The sequence below is a fragment of the Rhinoderma darwinii genome, chromosome 13 (genome assembly GCF_050947455.1).
Source record: "Rhinoderma darwinii isolate aRhiDar2 chromosome 13, aRhiDar2.hap1, whole genome shotgun sequence".
NCBI classification, from domain to species: domain Eukaryota; kingdom Metazoa; phylum Chordata; class Amphibia; order Anura; family Rhinodermatidae; genus Rhinoderma; species Rhinoderma darwinii.
In genome coordinates this window covers 61,831,223-61,853,334 of record NC_134699.1, presented here as the reverse complement: position 1 = coordinate 61,853,334, position 22,112 = coordinate 61,831,223, and the positions used below count along the sequence as shown (strand labels likewise).

At 44.3% G+C, this 22,112-nt stretch overlaps 1 long non-coding RNA gene across 2 annotated transcripts in view; it reads right to left on the bottom strand.

Annotated features, from left to right (window-relative positions):
* Nucleotides 1-10,234: 10,234 nt before the first annotated feature.
* The window catches only part of LOC142665928 (uncharacterized), a 117,685-nt gene continuing 105,807 nt past the window's right edge, over nt 10,235-22,112 (bottom strand). Inside the window, exons 4-5 of one of the 2 annotated variants that reach the window (XR_012851603.1) lie at nt 12,636-12,675; nt 10,235-10,439 (exon numbers count right to left, since the gene is read on the bottom strand). This is a non-coding gene — a long non-coding RNA (uncharacterized LOC142665928). Of the gene's footprint in view, nt 10,440-10,683; nt 10,787-12,635; nt 12,676-22,112 lie in introns of those variants that run through there. The other variant, XR_012851604.1, reaches the window with a different exon arrangement.

The window sequence follows — 22,112 nt, the reverse complement described above, 5'->3', positions numbered from 1 at the left end:
TATAGCAATAGGTATAAATATGGGCTTTACAACCTTGAATTAGGGTGGGAATCTACTCAAAGCACAAGGATGGAGAAGAGACCCTTCAATGTTTGGCCTCTCGCACATCACGTTTGAAGGATCCACTCTTGTGTACATCTCTTTGGATCGAATCTCGGCACATGGAAGAGAAACATTCCTTAACATTTCCTTATGAAAGGTTTCCTTCCCAAAGTCTAGTCCTCCATTGATAGAAAAAAAAAAAAGACGCACCGAACATTGGATCTTCCAAACGTGAAAGGATGTTTGGACATGATCACAGAGTACAATAAAGATAGGATGTGGTCTTTAGCAGATGATGTCTAAGCTTGGTTTTTATTACAGATTGGGTGCATGCAATCTTTCCCACGAATAGGTAGCGTTAGGCCGGTTTCGGACATAACACCTGGACCACTGCATTTCTACTGAAGGGAACTTAGATCACATACAGTAGGGTTTCTATAATTATAGCAGTCCAGGTGAACCGGGGAGGAGGGGGAGCGGTGGTTGGCCAAGTTCTGCAGCCTTAATGCCGATGCCTCTATTATGACCATCTGAAACCTAGAATTATCTTTCTCAGATCTACTGCAGCCTCACCTGAATGGGGGTCATAGTCAACATCTTACCAAGGCAACATTCAGAAAGTTGGCCAGATTTATTTTGGCATTTTATCTTCCTAGGGAAGTGTTGCCCATTATCAGCGCTCATTCATCTCTGAAACATGTTCGCACATATACAATAACCCCAGATTTATCTCGGAGACGTGATGACTTTCTGTTTGGTGCATTGCCGTGTACAGATGAGCTCTTTGTTTCCCACGGTTCTTCCGACATTCAAGTAGACCCCCCCCTCCTCCTCTGCGTACCGAAATTACATATCATTATTTAAGGAATGTAAAACCGGAGAGGGGCCACTAACTGTGCCAGGCTTGGAGATGGGAGCATGCAGCCAGCATACTGTGGTACGTACGCTAATCCCTAAATTGCCTCTGTTTATATTCAATTCTCTTTTCAGCTGCAGTCTATAAGAACCCAGCTGCCAACCTGCAAAGCATTAATGAGTACTCAGCGCCCTCATCGTCATTCATTAGTCTTGCCCGATAAACAAAAATATATTGGGTAACTCTTTAACTGCCTAATATTCTACAACCCTTGGATGCAAAATCGGGTTTTGACGTTGATGCATTGGATGCACTGGCAAAACCCCATTGGGATGGGTGGCATATAGGAATCTAATAAAAAACGTACACACACACAGAGACTCCGGGTACAGGAGAAGGCAAAATCCCGTCATTTGTGCTGCGGATTCGCACGCTATTATTGCCGTTCAACGGCGCTAACCCGCAACTTTCAGCACTGAACCCGCGTCAATAATGAACATGACGCAGATTATAAAATCCACAGTGAAGTCATTATTACGTGCACATTTTTTCCCGAGCAGGTGTATGTAGGATATAATCCCACATTTCTAGCAGAATGGCTGTGGAGTCCGTATTTAGGCACAGAACCTTAATCCTGACAATACAAAACATCGTAACATGGCCTGAGGATACCCAGATTTTTTGGGGGTGATTTTTTTTCATTTAACAGTTGATTCACTGAAATGCCGATATATGTTAGGGGGTTGTGTACTTTGAATAATTCTCCCTGGGTAGAAAGGTTTATCAATGATGAGCTCATCATAAAGGGGTTGTACAGGATTGGATTAACTTTTTTTTCCCCCAGAAACAGCGCCACTCTTGCTTATAGGCTGTGTCTGGTATCACAGTAATCAATTAAGTGGGGCTGGGCAGCAATACCAGGCACAGCCCTTGGAGAAGTGTTCTCTCTGCTAGGACCCTCAATCAGCTGGAACCTGTGCAGAAATCTAGCAAGTATTTATTTTCCCTGCAGTGCCGCCACAGGTTAAAATGAAGCATTACATATTTCTCATTGAAATCAATGGATTGTCCATGTAAAGATGCCTCTCTCCGCTCCAACTAATAGAGGAGGGTGCTGAATGGGGGACTTCCTTCCATTAACTAAATTTCTGAAAGGGTACTTGAAAAGGGATTTTCTAAATCAGACACCCGTTAAAGGGGTTGTCCACTACCGGACAACTGATGACCTATCCACCGGATAGGTCATCAGTACATGATCTGTGGGGGTCCGAAATCCAGACCCCGCCCCGTTAAACCGCTCCGGCTGCCTCCAGGCACCGGACATCCATGCCGGAAGCAGTTGGCTCCAGTCATGGAATAGCGGCCGAGCTGCAGTACTGGGAGCACTATTCAAGTGAATAGGAGCAGAGCTGCAGTTCTGCAGCACGGCCACTATGCAATGTACGGAGCCAACTGCTTCCGGCTACATACATTGCATGCTGTGTCATAACATCCGATGCCTGCAGGCCACCGGAGCAGCTGACCGGTGCGGGGTCTGGGTGTCTGACCCACACCGATGATATACTGATGACCTATCTGGTGGATAGGTCATCCCTTGTCCGGTTGTGGACAACCCCTTTAAGTTGGAGTCAGGAAGGCAGGGAGACTTCATGCAATGCACCCTGGTAAATTTATGCAGGTAGCCTTCCAAAACTAAGAAGTATACTTACAAAGTTGATCTATAAAGTTTAAGCAGGCTTAAAAGCGAGACATAGGGACGCCATATAAATGGTATTTTTTACATTGTTTTCTCAGAGGAGGGCTACCTGCCACAACAAAAATTTAAAGCAATTCATTTTTAGAGGGCAAAAGAGCCCAAATTGCCTGGTAAAGGTTATAAAAAATGGAGACAATGTTCGCAAACAGAAGTTTGCGAACATTGTCTCCATTTTTTATAACCTTTACCAGGCAATTTGGGCTCTTTTGCCCTCTAAAAATGAATTGCTTTAAATTTTTGTTGTGGCAGGTAGCCCTCCATTGCAGGTGATCTTTGTAGTAAAGCAAGGCTTGCTGTGGTCTCCAACCTGTAGCTATCCAGTTGTTAAATACTACAACTCCCAGCATGCTAATAGATTCACAGCAGCTGGAGAGCTACAAGTTGGAGACCACCGAAGTTTAATTAGTTGCAAGGCAGTGGAGCCAATCAAAGCCCTGGTTATAGAAAACACACACCTTTCTGGATATATGTCAGAAGACTGTAGTCACTCTAGCAATCTGCTGGTAGATGTAAATGAATGTTGGCTGCAAATAACGGCACTTTGGTTGAAGGGGGTTGTACGAGATTGGAAAAAAATAATTGTTTTTTTCTGAAACAGCGCCACTGTTGGCCATTGGTTGTGTCTGGTATTGCAGCTCAGCTTTATTCATATGAACACTACAGTACCTGTGGACAAAAGTGGCGCGATTTTGGTCTAAAAAAAAAATCAGACCACAAATCACAAACCTGGTATCTAAAAGAAGTAAAGAGTATTCTGTAGACTGCTCCTTTGTTCAGTATTTCATGCATGCTCATTATAAAATAGGGTTTTCCACAGTTGAGCAGTGCCATGTTCTAACTATGGTGGAGAATACGGGCACGCCGCACTTCCACAGTATTTTGTATTGATGTTCCAATACACAACATTTTTGGCAAGGTGTGCAGCACAGGCGTGGCCCCAGATTCACTCTCACACTCTTGACAGTGTCTACGTGCAGGGCTGGAGCGGACGCATGGCGTCGTAATAATTAATATCCAGTGCTGCAGAGTGAGGAGTCATTTTAATTAAGGGGAGCAAGCTACAAAACAGACCTCCCCCATGATATAAAATATTTTTTAAAAAAAATAGAAGCATGCTTAATATCTCCGCAGATTCCCAGCATGCCCACACTAGCTATTCCACCAATACCAGTGAAGAACAGCAGCCAGTTCATATATCCAGAAAGGTGTGTGTTTTCTATAACCAGGGCTTTGATTGGCTCCACTGCCTTGCAACTAATTCAACTTCGGTGGTCTCCAACTTGTAGCTCTCCAGCTGCTGTGAATCTATTAGCATGCTGGGAGTTGTAGTATTTAACAACTGGATAGCTACAGGTTGGAGACCACAGCAAGCCTTGCTTTACTACAAAGATCACCTCCCAATATCGGACTTTCAATCTGAAATTTCGGTTTCTAATAGAACTTTCAGGAAGTTTTTTTTACATTGAAACCAGGTATAGTAAATTAAGAATTTCCCTTTTCCCGTCCCTTGGTTGAACTTGATGGACATGTGTCTTTTTTCAGCCGTACTAACTATGTAACTATGTAAGAATATGCTCATCAGTTCTCAGTTCCTTTGAAGGAATATATGCTCACTCACGCCCCCTATAAAAACATTTATAGGGAATTTCCATACTAGCATAGACATTCTTGCCCTTGATGTTGTAAAAAAAAATCAAGTGGGAATTCCTTGTACCTGGAACTCAAATATAGGTAGACTCAAAGGTGTAAGTACCATAGGGACAAATCATGCAGTGGCTATCACCTCTCAAACACACAACCCATTTGAAGGAGTCTTCCCCAAAAAAATAAATTCTGACAATTGAATTGGACATAAATCGGATTAGTGAGGGTCCAGTTTGGCCTCCATAGATCCCCAGTAAGAGGGGGTCACAATTTTGTTTTCAGTGACAATACATTCTGACCGTTCTCTCTACTTAAAAGGGTTGTCCCATCACAGACAACCAATTTCAGCTGACCACCAAAGGTCCGGCTCCCGACACCCTCGGCAAATTTCTGATTTTACCGGGGGGGGGGGGGGGGAGCCTTGGCCAACCAGCCAGACATTTCCCCCACAGTGCCTAGTAACTTAGTATTACATGGCGGCCATTAAGACGAACGGCCGTTATGTAAATGAATGGATGGCTCATGTCCCACCATTACAGCTCTTGCTCATAGAGGGGGTCCAGGGAATGTCTTCAAGAGATAACCCCTTTGACCTTTTGCTAGGCTTTGGTTTAAAATGAATGCCCACCTTGGAGCACCATGTCATTTGTAGGTCTAAAACTATTTACCGATCTGTTTCATAATATATCTTTATAGGGTTGAGGGTCCATCTTTCTGATACAAAGCTCCTAATAAACTGCAAACTTGCCAACAGCCACCAGTAGGGGGTGTTATTAAACTGGTTCCAACAAATTATGCAGTTCAATACATTCGGCTCCTCCTAGTGGTGGCTGCAGGCAGTCAAAATTCTATCATATAACTTTTTGTGTGTGTGTGAAGGGTAGCAAGGGAAAGCCAGAAAAACACAGCTCTGACCCTTATAAAGATACATTATGAAATGAATCAGAACATAGTTTTGGACCTTTGTACAGCTCTGAGGAGTAGGTTGACGCTACATATACAAAAATGAATTCCTTTATATCTATTATTATACGTAATCCAATAAAAGAGAAAGGAAGCCATGGGGTATTTGTTCATCTGCATCAATTGTCCCCAAAGTGCGTACCACCCCAGGTCTGGAGCCACAAGCCCCCTGCCATTTAATGGCCCACCTGCTCCAGACTAGGCCATTATATGCCACGAGAGCCACCCAGAAATTCTCAGGTAATCACATCTTGCAAGATAGAACGAATGTGACTCTTAAACCCCTGGAAGGAAATGAGTAATGGAAGCCTTGGCACAACGAGGGTTAGAAATCTATTCTTAGAAGCTGTGGAGATGTGCACATTAGTGATTTTATTCCTCATTCATTAGGAATGACAGAGTATTACAGGACGGGGATTTCCACCAAATGCCTGTCACTCAGATAGAAAACCTGTCTCAGCAGAGCGCCTGTTCTGTCCGCAGTGTACGGAGTAAACACTCAGGACTCGTACACTGTACTCCGCTAGGGCCGAAATAATACACCAGTCCCCCCTCCCCCGTACATCCGATACTGGATAAGATCATCATATATACATTTTATACCAACAGATACAACCTGTAATATCTGTGAGGAGGACACGGAATAACTGCTTCATTCAGTAGCCGAAAGGGATTACCGAAAGTCCGCAGGGCCGCAGAAAAACCTTGTTGTGCATCAGTGTGTCATCAGGACTCAGATCCACAACAATTAACCAGTATTGGTGAATCTACAAATCCAGACCGTAAAACGACTTATCCTGAGTTATTGCGGTCCGGATTTGCAATTTATCCGGAAAAATGCGGATAAATTGCGCCCGCAAAAGCATGGTCACGTGCATGAGGCCTAAGGCTTCCCTCACACTCAACTTTAGTGTGGCTTTTTTGGGGCCAAAAGAAACCAGCCTAAAAAAAATAATTACATTTTTGGGTAAAACGATACGTATTTTTAATGGTGTTGGAGTTTTTTTGCCCTTTTTTTATTGCCGTTTTTCACATTGCAAGTCATGATGCAAATATTTATTCTGAAAAAGAAAAACCAGCACATTGACACAAAGAAAAAAAATGGCATTCTATACGACAAAGCCAACCTTGCGGCAATTTTGCAAAAATGCAACGGAGCCAAAAAACGCCAAAGTAAAAAATTTAAAAAACAGCACCTGAAAAAAGTGCCATGTTTGTAACAAGTCTACCCATTGACTTCTGGTTACAGCGTTTTTTGCTGCAAAAAACGCCAAGAAAAATTCCAGTTAGCGCTGCATGTGAAGCCACACTAACCAGTACCAACATGGCAGAGCCAAGAGGGTCCAGCAGATCTTTCTAAAACCATAGATCATCCTCCGTCATTTCTACACCCTCTCATTTTTATTACTAGGTTGTAAAGTACTCTCGATGTGCTACAAAAAGACGAATCCCAGTTTACCATTACATCTGAAGAGCCAAAGGTTGGAAATCCGCAAACTAGATCTGAAGAACCTGCGGATTGTGGCGTCATGATCCGTTCTGCCTCCTATGTAAAAAAAAATACTTCCTCGACAAGATCCTGCGATACGTAGAAAATGGTGTACTATTATATACAGATGAGAAGACCGTTCATGACTCCACTCAAAGACACAGAAGGCAGCGTTGGCCTGGCCCACTGGGGGATCCTCCTGTGCGGCCTCGTTTTAACACATAATGGGCCCCAGAGGAAGCCGGAAAGGTGAAACCCAGGGTCAGGCGAGAGAGTTTGAAGTGCTGCTTATACCTTTTATCGATTTGATGTGCTTTATAAATTTGTTTCATCTTATGAGTATGGAATAAAACTAGCATGGAGTGAACAGTTTTGGGTTTTGCGCTCTCTCTTTTTCCATGCTGGAGATATAGGCTCTTATCCTGCCAGGAGTATAGATGTCGGGAGACAGATAGCGGGGCTCGGTGGAACTACAGGAATAAGAAGAACGGTCTGCACCCACACTAGATCACGGATTGCCCATTGCATATAGACTGGGAGGGGGGGGGGGGAGAGTGCGTTCTTATTGACTACATGTTGGACTGGTTACTCAGTGGCGTTTGAGCTGTAAAAAATTCTATGTGTTTTTCTGTATACTAATAAAGTGTATATATAACCCTCATCAGCCCTGTACATAACCCCCATCTTCCCTGTACACAACCCCCATCATCCCTGTATTTATATAACATCCATCATCCCTGTCCCTGTATATATCCCCCAACACAACTATATTTTATAATCCCCATCATACCCATATACATGTAATCACCTTCATCCCTGTATATATGTATCCCCATCATCACTGTATATACCATCCGGGCGGGCAGGGAGCGTGAGCACTGAGAAATAAAATGAAGGCAAAGAAAATAAGGCAGGCAAAATGAATGGGGTGGGCATTCAGGAGGCTGTGGACCAATAGGATTGCTCAAATCCACGAATATGGCAGAAGTCCAGCCGAATGTGCAGCCGGCGGGAAATTTCACGTGCACGCTAATGAGTAACAGTGCGCATTGGCGGGTTACATGAATTACTGCGTCATGAATAAAGATGCACTCAACGCGCGTGCGCGACCAGAGACTACAGGTCGTAGTTCTTAGTAACAGAAACAAGATCAGGGTACTATAAAGTCATTTTTATACTGACAGAACGATGCTAAATGGCTTATTAGAACGAATTTGAGACTTGTGTGTATATTTTGTAGAGATGTAGGACATCGGTCCAATTTAAAGTAACCGGAATACCCTTTTAAGTTTGTATAGATTGATGGTGGGACTTCAGAATAGTTTCCACTAGTGGGCCCAAGGTACTTTCGTCCAACACTGGCTGAAAGTTCCTCATGCCACCAAGGGAACAAGCAGATAGACTTCAAAGTTCCTTTGCTCAGGCTTGACCATCGTGGTCTACATGCCATGTGTGTACCACGTCAATGCCTCACCTGTACAGACTGAATGCCAACACAGACACCAGTCCTCACCTGTAGGCCGACCCAGAACACTAGATACATACAGTTAAAGCTTGACCTACATAGGCTGAATCTTATGACCTCTAGTCATCGAAAGACTAACCACCCCAATCAGTAAACCGAAAAGAAATCACATCATCCTCATCTTCATCCAAACGCATGGAGTGAGACATTGTCACTTCTATTACGTATCTTCCTGATGTGTTAAACCTCCGCAGACCCTCGTCACACATTGCTAGACACCCCTGTGATTTTAACGCACAACCTCTTATCCTAGAAGGTCTCATGGCTGCCACAAATCATATCCTCTCCTCTTGCGTTTTATTGGCATAGTCAGAGTATGGCTCACAGATGTTTACGGCAGAGTGGTTGGGGGGCAGTGTTTACCGTCTGGGTACCCACTGACTCACCTGTTCTGTTATTCTTCTGTGTTGTTGCTTAGGGAGAAGGGTGGTTGTAAACTTCTTAGTAACACCAATGTTTATAGACTGTTGTATCCTCCCTGGCTCCCAGAGAACTCTCAGGGCGAATTTCAAAGAACCAAAAATTAATTTTAAAAAATTACGCTTTCTTCGTAAGTTGTTTTTAAATCTCAGCAGAGTGGTCTCTCGAAGGTGCCAAAGTAGGGAGGTCTGCCAGGTGGTATGAGATGTACCCAGAAGCGTTACATTATCGCATAGATTTTACATTAGAATGTTGGATGGGATAATGTATAGACTGTGAATAATCTGTACAAATATCGGAGACAATGTGCTACCAAGACAGACTCTGCATGACCGCGCAGCACGGGTTCAATGGTCGGGAAGATCAAGAACTGCATGAAATTCAATGTTCTTGCACCCGTGATCTTAACAGTTAAAACAACAATATATATATATACAGTTTTCTTCTGGTTCAGTGGTGCTGCATGTTAGGACAGGAGACTCAGCAAGGAACTGGCTCGGTGATGGGAGGTGGAGACTGGGAGCATTCCTTCAGGTGAACGTGTTACACGGCCCTGTGATTGAAGTGGTTGCAGAATCGGAACATTTCACTGTGTACCCACATAAGCTCTGACAAACAAAGCTTTCCTCCATCCGCAAACATCATCCTGGTTGTAAGAAAGGCTTGAGAGCCGGATAGAAGTTCACATCCAAGGCCGCCCATAACCTGTCCCCTCCATACATCTCTGCCCTAATCTCCTGCTACCTCCCCATATGTAATCTCCAATCCACAACTGGTCCCCTCCATACAACCTCTACCCTAATCTACCTCTCCACATTTAATCTCTAATCCCCAACCTGTCCCCTACATACATCTCTGCCCTAATCTCCCGCTACCTCCCCACATGTAATGTCCAATCCACAACCTGTCCCCTCCATACATCTCTGCCCTAATCTCCTGCTACCTCCCCATATGTAATCTCCAATCCACAACCTATCCTGTCCATACAACCTCTACATGTGGGGAGGTAGATTAGGGTAGAGGTTGTATGGACAGGATAGGTTGTGGATTGGAGATTACACATGGGGAGGTAGCAGGAGATTAGGGCAGAGATGTATGTAGGGTCCCATTCATTTCTATGTGTCCATGAACACGACCGTGGTTTCCACGGTCCGTGCATTGCCCAGGAGCCTGGACCGCAAGAAGATAGGACATGTCTTCTTAAGGCCGTGTTTTTCGGTCCAGGCTCATAGAAATGAATGCACGCGGTCATGTGCACGGCCCGCGATTTGAGGGGCGGCCCGCGGGTGACTCCACGGGCATCCAAGCCGAAAATCACAGCCGTGCACACTACTACGGTCGTGTGCATGAGAGGGCATCTTACCAACATATTCCGACTAAAAGCAACATTCAATGGTACATATAGGCGGCACCGACAGGTGACTTTCTTTTTCAACCATACAAATTATGGAGCATAACAGAAAAACAACCTTATCAGCCATGGAATAAAGTGGCGCCTCCTATAGAAGCAACTAGACTCTTTATATGACTTCATATCAGACTTTGATCGTGGAGTTTAGCTCGCTCTTCATTGCAGACGAAGTGATAAGTAGTTGTAGATGAACAGCTCATTTCAGGTCCTACCATTGGGACAGTACTGAACTAATCCAAGACTGGCAAGTTGTCCAATGTCCACTAGACCATTATCCTTATCCTACATGGCCTCCACGTGTTTTTTCTTGCTGTCCTTCCTTTAGCTGTTCTCCTAGATAAGCGGTCACAGAGTTCATTCGTTATATGGACAGGCTGGTGCTTCTGATAAGAATCTATACCACATATAAAAATAAAAGTGAGGGGCAAATACTTTCACGGCACTGTGCACCTAGGGAGTTATATGCGGCCGATGAAATAAGCAAATACTATGAGGAGCAAAACGCGTTGCTATCAGCCTGAGGACAGCCATAAACTGGTGAATATCTTACTAACTTACTAAGAATATCTACTTGGTGAAGACCCCTGCCCATTCTAGGGTCCCCGAACATCAGCCAGAGACATCTGCTATACAATATCCTATGGATGAAGCATGAGTAGTGATCATCATCAGTCCGGCTCCTATGAGACAAGCATAAGGTCATGTCCATCTCCTCATGTCATATCCAGTGTTCCACATCAATAACATGACCATAGATCGTGCGCACTCAAGGAATGGATCTAGAAGAAGGTTGTATGTAGTAGCAACAACAATATAACAGCCAGGTCACAAGGACTTTTTGTCCAGGACTGGTTAAGCTCTTTGGTGGCTGTGACACCGTGATACACGTATGCAACTTCTCTAGGCCGGATCCAGGTGTATTTGGACCCTTGGGTGACAGCCACAGAGAAACCACGTCTACCTGACCCTCTGCTTAACAAAAATAGTATCTGTTATAATCCGGTTCCTATGATACACAGAGAAAGAACCAACCGGCAGACACAATTCCCCTCTCCCGACAACTTGTGCTAGGGTTCTACGTAGTCGGCTGGCCTCAGGACTTTCGATGCCTTTAGTTAGCCCTGTGGTTGATGCTCTGGATAACTTTATTGTAATGGGAACCAGACAAATGATTGGGAGGTTGGAGAAACGGTTACAGGTAGTAAAACAGGTACCAAGATAGTCACATAGCATAGTCAGGCTGTTCAGGTTGGCTGAATGTAGCAGAGCCAGGGGGTATGGTAGAAAAGCATTAGTCAGGAGGGTCGTCAGGCAATCCAGGGTCCGGTAATGGTAATGTAGCAGAGCAGAGTATGCGATACAAGAGAGTAGTCAAGGACCGAAAACAGGTCACAAGGTAAAGTTCAAGTTCAGGACCAGGTTAGGAGAACTGATCACTATAACTGGCACAGAGGCCAGCGTGTATGAGATGTATAGAGTGCCAAGCTCTATGACTGGTCAGACAGGTGTGGCATCTGCACACGCGCCACCCCATATCTGTGCCAGTCTCGCCGAAAGACTCATTGCGATGGCAGGCAGGTGGAGACTGTGCTGGACCGTGGCGAGTCCGTTACAGTATCTTTACCCATATCCTTATAGGGCCCCACAAGACCTGTTGACCTTGGCATCTCCCAGGTTTCCCCGATGACAGCGCCAGCAGCTTCTAGTTGAGACTGTGGTCTTCTAAAATCAGAAGAAATTAAGACATAAAAAACCTCCACCGACTAAAAAAGTGGTAACCACAAGATCTCTGCACCTGACATGAGTGCAGAACATGAGCCCCACCACGTGTCTGAACTGCTGCTGAACCCGATGGGGTTATTACATTTCTTAAAGACGCTGTGCCCCGGGGATCCCAGAAGCTCCGCTCACGGGGAATCAGATAAATATAATTATCCCGAATAAAACCGTGGTATTTAGATAAGCTACCGAGAACGGGCCGAGGCCTGAAGGGGAAGACCAGGGAGAAGATACGGCAAGGAAAGCCAAGAAACAAGTGAAACGTGACATTCAGCCGGCGGTGAAGGATGAGGGCAGATTGTTTACATTACTAATTCATTCCTAAACGATGCTCATCTGCCCGAGCTCTACCTAGATCCTGCATTCCCCACAGTTAGGCCTAATGCAGTGTCTTAGGGGGCGGTGCATGACACAGGGATCTTAGGCTCCGCCTCTGAGCTAGGCCTAACACAATGTATACCTGGACTGTTCCTTCCACAGTACACGACCTAGTACGGCTACCGCATTTAGGAGAACTCGCATATATACAGTCTATTTCATTCTACAGGTGGAGTGCAACTAGTATCCACGCAGATGCCCCTTTTTGCTGCATCAGTACACCTTGGTTGGACTTGCACTTTGTTTTTAAATCTCTCACATACATTTCTTCACACATACGCTGCTTTTACCCGTGATCAGCAGGTGTTTTCAGTGAGGTTACGTTTACTTCAAACCATGTTTATACAATGAGCTCATAAAATTCCCACGTACCTGCAGATCATGTTTGGTTGGAAAGTGAACTCTTCAATTCCTGTAAAGACAGAAAAAAAAACCAACAAAGATAAATACAAAGAACCAAAATGATGTTACTGATTAGGAGGGGTGGGGGGCAGAAGCAGGCAGATCAGGATGAACAGCACCATAGCTCTGTCTTATGGTCAGTCCCTGTATGATGGATGCGGTACATTCTACGTTACATATCTCCCTATTTATGGACTCTGTCCCATCACCCCTTATTTGGCAACACTAGACTTTATAAAAACATAATGACGAACAAAAAAATTTTCCCCCCGATCCATAGAGAATTGATATATGTAAAGCTGAAAAGCTGATTGGTTGGGAACAGCGTTCTATAAAGGTGTCTGCACTTCAGAAAACCTTTGATATGTCAGAGACTTATCAGAAGTTTTGTGCTAAGACCTAAACCAACGCTGAAATGGAGGTGTAGGAGCGCTCAGCCACGCCTTCGGCTATGATCGGCGCTCCTCGTTAGGCTGAAGACTGGCTCTTAGACATATGTGAGCCAATCTTCAGCCTATCAAAACCGAAGGTGCAGTTAGCGCTTCTGCACCTTCGTTTCAGCAATGGTGGGAGCCTCAGCGCCCGAAACCCTCCGATCAAAACTTCTGATTAAAAGTTTTCTGACAGTGCAGTTACTCTTAATACTCCTCCAAAATATCCTGTTCAGCTGGGTGCCAGGCACAGTATAGTTTGCCCAACTATGGTTCGAGAAGCTGTTATTACAAGGACAGCCCATTGCTTTAAATGGGCACTGTGTAATACCTAATTTCCCCTGTAGCGGCACCGCAGGGGATGTGAACACTTTCTGCTGGTTCCCCCACAGATCACAGCAGATCACTGGGGAGCAAGACACCCTGTGATTGGCTCATCGTCCGTGAATCCTTCGGAATAATCACAACTTTGAGCACTTTTTATACAAAACAAATAAAAAAATGTAGCTAATTTGTTAAAGAAATCGGCCCAAAACCTCAAGTTTGTCGCATATAAACTGCGGTGATAGCTGCAACATTTTAAAAGTACATTTACACGAGGCCGTTTTGGTTTGCTGCAATTTTGCAGCAGTCGTCAGATGTTCTGTTGTAGGATTTTATAAAAAGAGTTTCCACACCATAAACACGTTGTATTGCAAATCCAAGAACGCATTGGGGGATACTGCGCCTCACTTTTTGTTTTAGGCATCACTTGGGGTCCCTGCAGTTGGACTCCAACCAGTCAAACATTGATGTCATACCAAGGGAAAGACCCTTTAATACCCCCTCATCCAAAATAGCTGAAGACCATGCAGTTCTAGGGGACGTTGGGAAACACAAATGTGAAGAGTGCGCGCCACGGGGGGGGGGGGGGGTCTTCAGGTTTTCGCTCGTGACATATTGATAAATCTGTCCCATTATGTATATGCTAAACTCCATACTAAACACCCACAACACAAAGGCACAAGCCGCAATCCCGACTGTGTGAAGTTGCAGCTACTCATTACTTTGCAGCAACCTCCATACAACCACTCGCTTCTCTCAGTCGCTTCTGTAACGCACAGTCACCCAAATATTGAAACACGTCGATTTTGCATTTCAAAGCCCCTCTGTTTCGTGCACCCTTTACACATTGACATTTCAGTGAGAAAGGTCTGGAGTGGAGGACGCTGGTAATGGAGGGAAGACATGACATCATATTCTAGCCTTCCGATTGGATGACAGGTTTCCGGGAGGGGGGGGTGGGAATTACTTCTGCTAAAATGAGTTCTCTCCAACTTTTTTTTTTTTCAGCTCCTTGGGGGTAACTTGGTCACCATGGCGACTAATTCATAGGACGACAAGCCGCAGACATGGGAAAATGGACAGTGTTGGGGGAGTAAACGCTGCAAATATTTAGTTTAACCCTTTGTTAAATTGGCTACAAAACTTTTTTCTTTTTTGGGAATAGCACTTGACTTTTCCTGGCAGTCCGGGTTGAAACCGGTTGCATTAGTGAATGACATACGGTGTCTAGTCGCAGTGCACTGGACTGGGTTGCTGCTAGTCACATGGCTCAGGTCTAGTAGGTAGGAAATGGCGACAGTTATCCTGCCACTTATTTTCATAGCCTCTTTGGTGCTGCCTAATTGGGCTTAGCCATTATAGAAAAGGATAATCCGGCACAAACCGTACATGCGATTAGAGGGGTGTGCGGAGGAGGCAGGGGGTGGACGTGGAGGGGGATGCACCACGCTGACGGGATAAGACTTACACTCTCACAATATCATAGCTCGGCTGTTTGGCAATGTATCACCTGTCTAATCCAGCCATGGAGCTCGGCTTGGTATAGCACTACAACTACATATTGCTCCATTTCTAGGACATTTAACGGAAACTCGTCCTATTGTCCCTAGTTTTAATTAACCTGTATAATCGAGCTTAGGACTCGAAAGGGTTAAAGTAAGTTTAAAGCGGATAAAGGGTCCTCAGATCTGGTTTGTCTAGGGCCTCTTGAATTCTAAAGCATCCTATTGTTGCATAATCCGACAGTAATTAATTTTCTCCTGAATTAATTACAAGGTTCCCAAAGAATGCAGGAATGAGGGGGGAGGGGAGGCATGGTGGGATACATTTCAATTGCGCTCAATTCACACCAGCACATACATAGTGTTATGATGAACATACCGGGCCGGCATTCTGTACGCCGTCTCCCCGCAAGCGTTAATTGTAGTGGCAAAAAGGATGAAAAGTTTTCACAACGCGATTTAATTTGATTGATACGGTCGTTAATCGGATTTCAGAGATAATCTCATTCTGCCGGGGCGTAGTGTCTTCAGTCTATCTAGAAAATGACTAAATGGGAAGCATGGAAGGTGCTATAGGCATATACATATATATACATATACATATAAAATAAAAGTCCTCAGCACAAGTCAATGTGTTGTAATCTCAGGACCTATGTAGAACCAAAGACTTGCTGTAAATCATTAAACCACACAAATAGATTTTGATCTGTGGATCTTCAGCTGTTTCAAAACTACAACTCCCATCTCGCATTAACATGCAGATTGCCCAAAAACTTTGTCCCTGGTCCCTCTAGAGTAGTGGTCTCCAAGTTGTGGCTATAGAGCTGTGTCAAAACTACAACCCCCAGCATGCTAGAGCACACTGGTAGTGGTGGTTTTGCAAAAACTGGAGAAACAGTTGAAAAGGGCGCTGTCCAGGATTTTTAGGCTTCGTTCACACAGTTTTTTTGCAGGAGGAAAACTCTGCCTCAAAATTCAGTTTGGGATTTTGAGGCAGATTTTGTCCTTCCTGCACGTCGTTAGCCGCGATTTTCGCTCGCGCCCATTGAGTGCTACGGGCAAAAAAATCAGCGAAATACGCTTTCTCTGCCTCCCATTGATGTCAATGGGAGGTCAGAGCCGTAAACGCGCGAAAATAGGGCACTTCCAGGCGGTTTTACCGCTCGCGGGAGAAAACCGCCTCCGCCTCCCATTGAAATCAATGGGAGGCATTTTCGGCCGGTTTTTGACAAGTTTTGCTGAGCGGTTTCCGCTCCAAAAAGCTCGTCAAAATACTCCTTGTGAACAGGGCCTTAGAAAAATATGACCGATTACTTCCTCAAACAGCACCACACCTGTCCACAGGTTGTGTGTGGTTTTGCAGCTCTGTTCCATTCACCTTAATGGAGCTGAGCTGTAATACCAGACACAACCCATGGACGGGTGCGGCGCTGTTCTAGTCCTGGACAACACTGCTAAGATTTTTTTTTTTTATTTAACTATTAAACAAGTAATACCTGCCAGTGTTCAGTCACCAATTCCATATTCCCCCAACAAGTCTAGTGCCCCCACTGCGGGATATGGCACATGCCCCGAGCAGTACATCAGTCTTTATAAATCTCACTCATGGTCTCTTGTCACAGTCCTCCTATTACATATTACTTAGGGCTTATTCAGACAAACGTTAAATACGTCTGTGAGACGGCCGTTAAAACACGGGGATCCGTGAAAGCGGGACCCATACGTTGGCAACGCGGACGTGAAAAACGTACGTCTGAGTTTCCCCACGTTTGTCTGAATAAGCCCTTACTGGGAGATCAGCAGTCACCTTCCTCTGCAAACTGCATCAGCATAGGCGTATCCTAAAGCTCCTGGGCCCCTATGCAAAATATTTAACAGGGCCCCACCTACCATGTGCCGTTTATAATACTGTGGTCTTTGTACCCCCTCAGTCGATATGGCCCAGGTGCAACCACCTATAGCTACTCCCTGGTGCATCAGCAATATGAGCTACCAACACTTCTGGGGTATAGAGGGTGACCACAGGAGTGTATAGATCCAACATGGTCACCTCCGGAGCCCGGACCAGTGGTAAGGCAGCTATCCATACTGACTTTGGAGCTTGCATGGATCATTTATTAGGGAGCCTGAAGGACTACTTTCTCATTTTATCTCCAAATAAAAGCAACCCTGCCAGCCTCGACCGCACACGGTCTACCCTTCTCCATGAGCGCCGGCTTCTCACTCAACCACAACTACGTCTTCTTTCTTAGTACCCAATGTCAGACTTCTGTCTAACTAGATATAAATCACTAGTAAGGGCTCCTCTGAAAACCAGGACACCAGTCCAAACATTCATGCCAGGTGAAGAATGAGAAATTACTTCAAATATTGACCCCTGGTGTAGCCAGTGCCAACCCTATTTCAACATGAATAGGAAAGTTGGCAGAAGAGGACCATGGAAGGACATACAGGTGATACAATTGGCGGTGGTATAAGAAACGCAAAGCCTCTGCCATTCGATGCCATGGTCCATTTGACACATCTGTAACCAAAACCCTCAGTGAGTCACATCCATGAAAGCACTTCCTCTACACTTACTGGATAAAAATCTGAAGTTCTAGATATGTATGTGTGACAACCAAGTGGTGGACCAAACTCCCACGAAACAGAACTCTAATCTATAAGAAGGGGAAGGGTTAGTAATGTGAAGGTGGGTACAGGCCCGGTCTGAAATTGCTTGGTACCCAGAGTGGTTCCTTTTGTAGGCATCTTCTGCCCATCGTGTGAAATGTAGTAGAGGATATAATTAGTGGCGCCATACAGTATGGTGCGATGCCACTTCTATACAGTTGCCTAAAAAGCAATGCTATACAGCGGCGTCACTACTGCAAAAATAATATACTGTACATACTGCCACACAAAGCCGAAGTACCACCATACAGCGCTGAAATACCAACATAGTAACCAAATAACCGCTGCCTATATAGTAACTTATCTAACGACATCCTGTACAATTTCTGAACATAAACTATTAATTTTAAGATTCATGGCGGCAGTGAGCCATCGTTGGGTGCCCCTACAGAAGTGGCAACTGACGCCACCCTGCGTGATCAACACAAAGGGCACACCATCGTGCCAGAGATTGCAGTCTAACCGGTACCAGAGGCCGAAACCCCAAAGCTGGGGTGAGAATGGTGACCTGTAAATGAAGTTTCCAATCTCATTAATATGACAGTAATTCTATACCCAGTTATGTGTGAGCCGATATTCACATTTATGACCACTCTCTACGGGATAAGGGTTTCTCCATTGGCTTCATGAGAACATGCAGAGGAATATTGTGTGTGAATACAATATGAAATGTTCTCAGCGCTGCGGGGGCCCGGGTGATAATTATGCCTTGACTCATTATCCCCCAAGTGAACACTTTGCACAGTGTATAATTACACCGGATAAACAAACAGGAGAGACGGAGGGAACAAATTCCTCCCAGGCCTCCGAGCCAGAGTGCTCCGAGTAAAAGTCTGCGGATGAGAGATACGTGGAAACAGGCCGATGATTGATACACGGAAACAAGGGGCTGATAAGGATTTTGGAACGGCCTCTGGCGGCTGGGCATGGTGCCACCTCTCAGGTGTGTGTGAAAGTCTCTCAAAGTTTTATACGCTTCTCGTCTCAGAACACACTGCAAAATGGAACATCTACAGAAGATAAACCAAGAACCAGTGTAAGAAAGTCTATACTAAAAGGAGAAAATGTGTGGAACACAGAAAAAAGTATAAAATGAATGGGAGTCATAGAAGGCATATGGCGACTTAAAAAGCACCGTATCGCTTGCCAGGCGGGAGGCCGCGCCATTACGGGGGGGGGGGGGGGGAGACAGATCTACTGGAACTTTAACTGGTCTGGACGATCTCTCGGTGACAACTGTAGCCCAGGCAAATTTTAGCAGATCTCCTATTAACCTCTAATGACCAGTGATGGATATATCCGTTACTGGCTGGTGATTGTTCCTGAACACGGACTGATATTTTCGTTACTCGTGGGTTGTACCGATGAGATTGTGATGGGAGCTGTGCTCCCGCTGTAATTATAGAGATCAGCGCCCCGAAACACAATTGTAGGGTGCCGATGGGTGACCATAGCTGCAGGGAGTTTAAAAAAGGCCACAAGGTCTGCTAAAGGTATGTTACAGTAGAGGAGATACACTGGCAGGCAGTAGAGTACTAGGTACGCATGTGGAAGTGATCGCAGATTGAAATCTCTTAGTGGACTTAAAAAATATTGGTAAATAATATTAAATAAAATGTAATACTAATAAAAAAAAATTATCGTTTCCCCCCCAAAAAAATAGTAAACCATAAAAAAATTGTTTTATGGTATTGCGGTGGTTAGTAGAATAAAGATAAAATATTGTACAAACATGGCGTAAAAAGAGGCCGATCCACAAAGAAAAATCAACAAAACTGGAGACCGCAATGGCTACAGATATGGTTTTCACCAGCTTCACAGAGGCACAATATGCAGGATAATACAAGTTCAGGAGCTGGATACTAGTCCCTAAAGTCCTATTGCCAGATTGTGATTCCACAGCAAAGAGACAATCTGCCATTGTTTCAGGATGTCCCATCTCAACTTTTCAGGAGTCGTCTCAAGGTCATGCTAAAGTCAATTATAAACTTGTTTAGCCGCGGAGAGTCCTGCATTTAACCATGGAGGACTAGAAATACCTGCACATAGGGGTTGCAGCAGTAGAAATTGCCAATTGGACCCCGACACCTTAGAGTCCCCTAGTTTGGCTGCATTAGTATTTATATTCAGTGCTCAGACCTCCACCGATCAAAACTTCTGACATGTCAGAGGTTTGTTGAACGTTTAGTTACCCTTTAAGGTAATATATTATAGATTATTTTCTTATGGGTTAATCCGCCTATTTAATATGGCTGACATTTATCTACATCTTCTCTTTGATAAGGGACAATGGGAAAGGTTTGATAATCCAGCCCATCTCCATACACCAGATTACCGTACTGTAAAACTACCTGCGTTACCCAAATTGTCTAATCTACATATATTTTGGTTATTGATGCGCACTGATTTGTGGGTCACTATGAGGGGTTATTAGTGGGGGACGGCAGAGCCTTCTGGACTCTAGATCTCTTTACCCCGTGGACTACTGTAATTCATCTGAATAACACCACGAAATAAGAAAAAGCACAAAAAAAAAAAAGGATATTGGAAAGACCAGGATGTAACCTGCAGGGATAGGAAGCGCACAGCCTGACCCCAAACAGACATGTAATCCTATATTGTGGCCACCTATGACGCTCAGCAGTTTTTGGCAGGCACAGAATGAAACGTCTGTTCAGTCCGAGCTCGTTCCCTTGCAGCACACCTGACATTATGTGCCCTCTCCTGTACAAGATCCCGCTGACCTGCTCCTCAGCTATGCTAATACAGAGATTCATATTCAGGGCTCCTTAGAACAGCAAACAAGATGCGGGGGTTCTCTACGGAGCGAGAAGTAACAACTGGACAATATTGTAATAGATAAATGCATGCTTCTCCGAGGCTGCCCAGATCTACAAGAGGATGATCGGAAATGATGAGGGTTTATCAATTACCTGGTATCAATAGGATTTGTGGTTCCTTTATATACAAAAACACAACTTTAGACACGGTCCCTTGTATGGACTGTTGCTGTTATAGAAGCATATAGAATATGTGACCCCTGTAATACAGAAACCATACTCCCCTTCCTATAATCCAGCCCTGGGCACCACTACCAGTACGTGTGGAAATACCTTTGGCATTGCCTAGCCATATGGCCCCCCTAGTACAGAGCTGCACAACCTCCATCTGCTGCTGTAAAGGCTCTATCAGGATATAGATAGATAGATAGATAGATAGATAGATAGATAGATAGATAGATAGATAGATAGATAGATAGATAGATAGATAGATAGATAGATAGATAGATAGATATGAGATAGATAGATAGATAGATATGAGATAGATAGATATGAGATAGATAGATATGAGATAGATAGATATGAGATAGATAGATATGAGATAGATAGATATGAGATAGATAGATATGAGATAGATAGATATGAGATAGATAGATAGATAGATAGATAGATAGATAGATAGATAGATAGATATGAGATAGATATGAGATAGATAGATAGAGATTTTCTCATTTAGAAGCAATGCTTCCTTATAGCTAGAATCTGAGACATATGGGAGGTACAGTAGGACCCCATGCACTAAAGTGGGAGCCCCATTACGCTCAATGAAATCTGAGCCATAATGTGGCGGTGTGCAGGAGGCCCATAGTAAGAAAAATATAGGTCCACATTTATTAAGCAGATTATGCCAGCTTCTGGCATAAACTGGGCCACTAAAACGTTGGGAGTAAAATTCACCAAATTTGTAAAGTGACCAGAAACGTGGGTGTAGTCTCCAAAAGAGATGTGGTTTAGGCTAGATTTACTAGAATACCTGAAAAGAAGGCAAATTTAAAGGCAGCCGTCAATTTCATTTCCAGACTATTCAAAATGTGCCATCTTTATTTAGCAGCGTGCGCTTAATACATTTTGCGCAAATCATTTTCCTATACTTGGACCGGCGTAACACTTGCCAGTCCAATTAAATGTGGGCCATAGTAATGGATAACGATTACCGCAAACTGTGACTTTCCCAGCTGCTGCCCGAGTGCCCTAACCGGACGTCCATTCCCGAAACGAAAAAAAAAGGTAAGGATAACATTACACTTGCCATCTCTATTCTCAGCCAAACCCTAATACACAATTCTAAACTAAAACCTACAAAAAAAGGGATTTCAGTAGGACAAATCGTGACCAGTGTTGGGGACACGGATAAGCAGGTGAAGCCGCTCTACCTTCACGTGTAACATCTCACTTTTCCCAGCGAGCCTAAAAGAGAATAGGATCATTGTTTCCACTAAAACCAACCTGAAAACGATCCCGGTCAGAAGGGGCAGCTCCGAGCGATTGTTATCGAAGGTCTTATTGGTATCTGTTCCTGTTCTCCTCTGCTTGACGTGTTACAATTCAGCCTCCAACCTCCTCATTAGACATGAGATATCGTATACAATCCGTAATAGCCATGAGCGAGACAAACTCCAAAAACAAGTTGCCGTTGCTCCCCGCGACGTGTTTTTTTCCGGCAATTTAAGCAAAACC